This window comes from Capsicum annuum, chromosome 8 (assembly GCF_002878395.1).
Source record: "Capsicum annuum cultivar UCD-10X-F1 chromosome 8, UCD10Xv1.1, whole genome shotgun sequence".
Lineage (NCBI taxonomy): Eukaryota > Viridiplantae > Streptophyta > Magnoliopsida > Solanales > Solanaceae > Capsicum > Capsicum annuum.
In genome coordinates this window covers 31,668,057-31,674,679 of record NC_061118.1, presented here as the reverse complement: position 1 = coordinate 31,674,679, position 6,623 = coordinate 31,668,057, and the positions used below count along the sequence as shown (strand labels likewise).

General features: G+C 36.2%; 1 non-coding gene across 1 annotated transcript; it reads left to right on the top strand.

Annotated features, from left to right (window-relative positions):
• The first annotated feature begins 3,883 nt into the window (after nucleotides 1–3,883).
• Nucleotides 3,884–3,993, top strand: LOC124886787. Its single transcript, XR_007044196.1, has one exon. It is a non-coding gene; the product is annotated as a small nucleolar RNA R71 (small nucleolar RNA).
• The last annotated feature ends 2,630 nt before the right edge of the window (nucleotides 3,994–6,623 follow it).

The window sequence follows — 6,623 nt, the reverse complement described above, 5'->3', positions numbered from 1 at the left end:
AGGAATGGGCCTATGAAATCGATCCCCCAAAATTTAAAGACTTTGACTTCTAAAATATTATTGAGGGGCATCTCATGACGCCTAGATATGGTACCCAACCTTTGACATTGATTATAATTCTTTACGAAAACGATTGCATCTCTAAATAGAGTAGGCCAGAAAAAACCTGATTGCAACACTTTTCTCGTATTCCTCTCACCCTCATGATATACACCATATGGAGATGAGTGGAAATATTGTAGAACCTTGGAAAATTCATCCTCTGGGATACACCTATGAATAAATCCATCTGGACCCTGCTTAAAAAGTTAAGGTCCATCCCAAATATAGGGACGAGAATAATGGAGTAATTTCTTCCTTTGTTGTGTGGTGGACTTAGGAGGGTACACCTCACTTGCTATCAAGTTCACAATATCAGCATACCATGGGAACTCAACTGCATCTAATGACAACAACTTCTCATCAGGAAACTCTTCCTTAAACTAAGCGAGTCATCCCCAATATGGTTTCAATTTTCCAGCTGTGATAATTCATCAACAACATGATTTTTAGCTCCCTTTCTATCTCGCACCTCAAGATCAAATTCTTGTAATAGCAAAATCCACCTAATCAGTAGTGGCTTCGTATCCTTTTTGTTCAAAAAATACTTAATGATAGCTTGGTCAGTATGAACAATGACCTTAGTACCAACTAAGTAAGATCTAAATTTGTCTAATACATACACCACTACTAACATTTCTTTCTCTATAACCGTATAGTGAACTTGAGAATCATTCAACACTTTGTTAGCATAGTAGATGGAGTGAAATACTTCATCTTTTCTCTGACCCAAAACTACTCCCACGACTATGTCACTAGCATGACACATTTGCTCCAAAGGTGACTGCTAATTTGGTGCAATTAGAATAGGTGCTTCAGTCAACTTCTTCTTAAGCTTTTCAAAAGCTTCCTAACAATCAGGCCCAAACTCAAACTTGGCTTCTTTCCCTAAAAATTTACAAACGGGGGTTGTAATTTTTGAGAAATCTTGAATGAATCATCAATAGAACCCTACATGTCCAAGAAAGCTCCGTACTCCTTTGATTGTGACTGGATAAGGCATTTTTCAATCACTTCAACCTTCACCTTTTCCACTTTGAGTACTTTGCATGAAACTTTATCGCCTAGGACAATCCCTTCCTTAGCCCTAAAGTGGAACTTCTCCCAATTCAGAACTAAGTTTGTTTTCTCCTATCGCGCAAGGACTTGTCAAGATTCTGCTATAAGTTTTCAAAAGAATTACCATACATAGAGAAATCATCCATGAATACATCCATGAATTCTTTAACAATGTTTTCGAATATCGCTGTCATACATCTCTAAAATGTAGCAGGTGCATTGCATAAGCTGAAAGGCATATGTCTAGATGCATATGTATCGTATGGACAAGTGGAAGTGGTTTTCTCTGGGTCTTCTAGTGCTATTCTTATCTAATTATATTCGGAGTACCCATCAAGAAAAAAATAATTCTCTTGCCCCACCAATCTATCTAGCATTTCGTCAATAAAAGAAATTGGATAGTGATCTGTATGAGTCGCTTTATTCAACATACGATAATCAATACAGATCCTCCAACTAGTTACCGTATGTGTGTGAATCAACTCATTATCCTCATTGGTATCTATAGTCATTCCTCCTTTCTTTGGAACATAGTTCACCAGACTCACCCATTTTCTATCGAAAATTAGGTAGATAATACCAGTATCCAACCACTTAATCACTTCTTTTCTGACCACCTCCTTTATCACAAGATTCTGCCTTTGTTGTTGCTTCACTCTAGGTTTGTAACCCTCTTCCATGTAGATTTTGTGTATGCAAAATACTTGATTGATTCCTATAATATCAGATAATTTCCATCCAATTGCCTTCCTTCTCCTCTTTAGCACTGCTACAACTTGTTTTACCTGTATATCTGATAATCTTGAAGACAAAATAATAGGCAAGGTATCTTGATCACTAATAAAAACATATTTTAAAAAGTAGGAAGAACCTTAAGCTCTAAGTTAGGAGCTTCTTCAACTGAAGGGCCAGGTGATGAACTAATCGGCTTATTCAAAGTCTCAAACGATACTTTCTTAGACTCAATCAATGCCAAATTTTTAACCTGGACCAATTCTAATGCTTCCACAGTTCTATACTGATCATAAACCATCAAAGCTCGCTCTAATGGATCATCAGACAATAACAACTACAAATCAGTAGCAAAATCTACAACTAATATAGATGACAACTCCTCATATATGGATGCCAGTTTCAATGCTTTGTACATATCAAAATCTTCTACTTTGTTGTGTGCTCACATTGTCATTTTTCCAGCTGCCACATCAATAAGTGACAGTTCTATTGCTAAGAAGGGTTGTCCCAAAATAAATAGAACAATAGGATCACCCCCAATGTCAAGAATCACAAAATCCACCGAGAAAATCAAAGATACTACTTGCACTAACACATCTTTAATAATACCATCTGACCTAGCAAGGGACCTATCCGCTAACTATAATATAATAGTCGTAGGTTTGGGACTCCCAAGACCCATCTTCCTATACTAGGATGTGGGCATGAAATTTATGCTAGAACCAAAGTCACACAACCCACGTGCACAAATAGTTTGTCCAATAGTAATCTGCAAGGTGAAACTACCTGAATTCTTCAACTTCATAGGCAGTTTGTTTTGAATTTTGGACGTGCACTCTTGAGTAAGTGCAACTATGGCATATTTGATCATTCGATTCTTATTGGAAACAATATCCTTAAATTATTTAGCATATTTCGGCACACTCTGCAGAATATCAACAAGAGGAAGATTTACTTGAACCTTCTTTAGAAGATCTAGAAACTTCTTATAACTTGATTTCTCTTGATGCTTTCTTTCACTTTCAGAAAAGGGTAAGGGGATAGTCTTATTTTCAGCACAAATTTTATCATTAGCCTCTTTTTCCTTAGCTTCCAACTCTGCATTATCTTTCAAACTGTTATTAATAACTGTGGGACTGTCCAACTCCTAAACCATCTTCTTAGTTTGCAATCCACTCTTTGTTGTAACTGCATTTACCTTCTTTGGATTTGCCTCTCTATCGCTAGGTAATGCTCCTTGTGGACTTGTATTCTATAATACTACAATTTTACACAACAGTAACTCTAGATTTCTTGTAAGCAATTGTTGACTCTTTAACTCAGCTGCAAACTGTGCCTGTTTTGTCTTTATATATGCTGCAATCTTTGCTTGTTGAGACATCAACTGCTGAATCAACTCCTCCACATTGCTATTCTGAGCGTTCACCTGATTAATCTGAGCTGACTGTGGACTTGGTTGCACTGGTCCCTTGTACTGATTTGCATTCTGTGCTTGATTTTCGCCCCATGAGAAATTAGGGTGGTTTATCCAATTGGGATTATACGTGTTGCCAAAATTCTGTTGACCCTAACGATTTGCACTCCCTATGTAGATGACTGAATCTAGATTAACAGAACATGCATCTTGTTTATGCTCACCACTTCTAAAAACCTGACACCACAAATATACTTATTAAACTATATTTGACGTAGCTGCTAGTTGTGTCACACCCAACTTTAGGTTGTTCAGCTGAGTAGTCATATGATTTTGCATGGTGGCAATCTGTGTCTATAATGCAGTGAATTGATCTACCTCCAATATGCCTGTAACCTTCTTGGGAGCACTCTTTGAGTCTTTATGCCAGTCCGGATTCCCTTGTGAGATTTGATTCAACAATGTATACAATTCTTCATAAGTTTTCTCCAAAGCTTGGCCTCCTACTACTGCATCCAAGAGAATATTTGTATTTGACTCAAGGCCTTCTATAAAGTGTGCACCAAGACATCATTCGATTGATGCTGATAAGGACAATTTATTAGCATGCCTTTAAATCTCTCCCAAGCTTGGTAGAGATTTCTTTCATCTTTTTGTTTGAAACTAAAGATCTCACTCCTCAATCCTGCAAACTTCTGGGTTGGAAAAAATTGAATAAGGAACTTCTGAGCACAATCTTCTCAAGAAGTGATAGAATGTGGTGGTCCAGTAAGTAGCCACCTCTTTGCTTGCACATTTAGAGAAAAAGGGCAGAGGGTCAATCTGACATAATAAGTATTCACATCTTCAGGAATGTATGTATCACTTATTTCCAGGAAGGTTTGTATGTGTTGCTGTGGATCCTCATGTGAAAGCCCATGAAATTGCCCCACAAAATTCAAAAATTGGACCATATTTTATTTCAATTCCTACCTACCTCCTGGCTCAGGCTTCCAAAAGCTGTTAGTCACATTGTTCGTAAGTGGTATTTCCACCTCACGAAATAGATCTTGCGGTTGGTTGAACCGGAAGGGCTAGAATAACCAGAGCTAGAATATTTCTAACATTTGTATCAACAACATTAGGATCTCGTATTTCAGCCATCTGGCCCTGTTGAAAACTTTGAGCTCTTAGCCTCTGATGAAAAATCAATTTTGGTTCTGCAAAAAGCTCTACCAACTCTTTATCTCTATCCAGTCGAGTATTTAGCTAAACCCGCAAAAATTCAGCCACTAAGATCAAGTTCTTAACATTTGAACTTATTATCAAAAGCCGAAAATTAAGAAATTCACTAATTATCCTAAGTCCCCAGCAATGGAGCGAAAAGCTTGTTGCGTACCTATGCACATGCAAGTGTACATGATCGTACAAGTAGTATAAAGGCTTAGACAGTAAGATATCATTCCCATGAGGACTAATAAACTAGAAATTTAATCAACCTTTAGTTTAAGACAATTTGTCATTAAGTGTTTGAGAGTATCAAGATTATTTTTATTTTATAAATAAAAATGAAAATTATTAAATAGTGAATAACTATTGGTGACTAGAGCAAAGTAAGCAACGATTGTAATCAATAATGATGAGGATTCCAGGGTTGAGGCATTTCAAACAATCATACAATTTTGTATTTTATCATAGTCTATTTGGTTAGAGAGTTGGTGATTAGCAACGGTTATGCCACGATCTTGGTCTCCCGACCTCAAATATTCTATATATTGAACATTATAGATACAATTCCCGCAGAGATACAACAATTCATCTAGATTCATGAAGTTATCTTCTTGCAATTGAACCAAGCAAGCTATCTTGGTATATCCCTATCCTAGATGCTAATTCAAACCCATCATTTTATAAAAGGATAAGAACCTTGCCCCTTAATTTCTTCGTTCTATCCTATGATTCTCCTCCCGGATGCTTATAGAAATATAGATTTATTCTAATGGTGGCCACTCATCAAAATAGTAAGCTCAAGAAATTAAGAACAACTCAGATGATAATCTAAAAAGAAACTATGAATAAAAACATAAAACAGTAATTATGTTCTTGGCCTCAACCCTAAAATAAGGGTGTTTAGCCAGTCATGTTTAATTCAACAGACAAAATAAGTAATTAATCATACCCCAAAATAATTCTTGAAGTAAAGAAGTTCAAAAGAAATATTAAAAACCCTAAATGAAAAAATTGTGTTTTTTGGTCTCTGTTATGCTTGTCAAAAAGCCCTTGTAATTATGCTCATGTGTTCCTTTTATAGTAGGATAATTTTTACTAAATCTACACTATTGACACACCGCATCACAAATCGAGATCTATCAGCCAACGCATTATGTCCTTATCCCATTGTTCAATTGGGATTCCACATCCAAAATTAGGCTAAGTCCATTTTGTCACCACACGATGCGACGTGCTAAAATCGCGTCATTTAACTGGAAGTTGCTCCTTAATATTCAGCTAAGTGTCAAAAACATAGGCATCGACATGACGCGTTGACATCGCATCGATGTACTGGAAGTTGCACAGGGAAATTATGCTAACTCGGAAAAATCATGCATCGACGCAACGCTTTTCCATCACATCGATAAACTAGAAATTGTTCTTCAAAGTTTTGTGAAGGAACATAATGTTACCAATTGACGTGATACATTGAGATTGTGTTATGTCAACACATCGTCTCACTGGTATTCTTCTCTATTTTCGTTATTCTCGTGCATCTCCATGTGTATTTGCCTTTGATTTGCATGTCCTTTGCCTCATCATGATATACATCTCATTTTCTTCCAAATCCATGGGAAATCAACCCTATTTTTCTAATCATATCGGTTAGCTATGAAACACAATTTAACAAATAATTCAACGTGTTTAACATACATTTTATTCTCGAAACAAGTCCAAATATGGATAAAGAGTGGTGTTTGGACATATAAATACTCCCAAGATAAGCATCATACATCCAATTTCCTCCAATTTCGCTAGAAATTTACCCTGCAATACTAATCATGTCCATTCGATACATCACACAATGACACATCAAAACGCAATAATAACATATATTTTAGCTCTCAAAACAAGTTTGAATATGGGTGGATATTGGTGATTGGACATATAAATACGTCCAAGATCACCATCCCATACTTAAAACCTTGTTTGTCCTTAAATAATTTCAAGCAACACAATAACCAATTAAGCTTAATATCAGAACCTGGGAAAAATACTTATCCCAAGCACTTACAATTCTAATAATAACTTTACAGTCCAAAAACATGTCAAAATACTTTTCTGC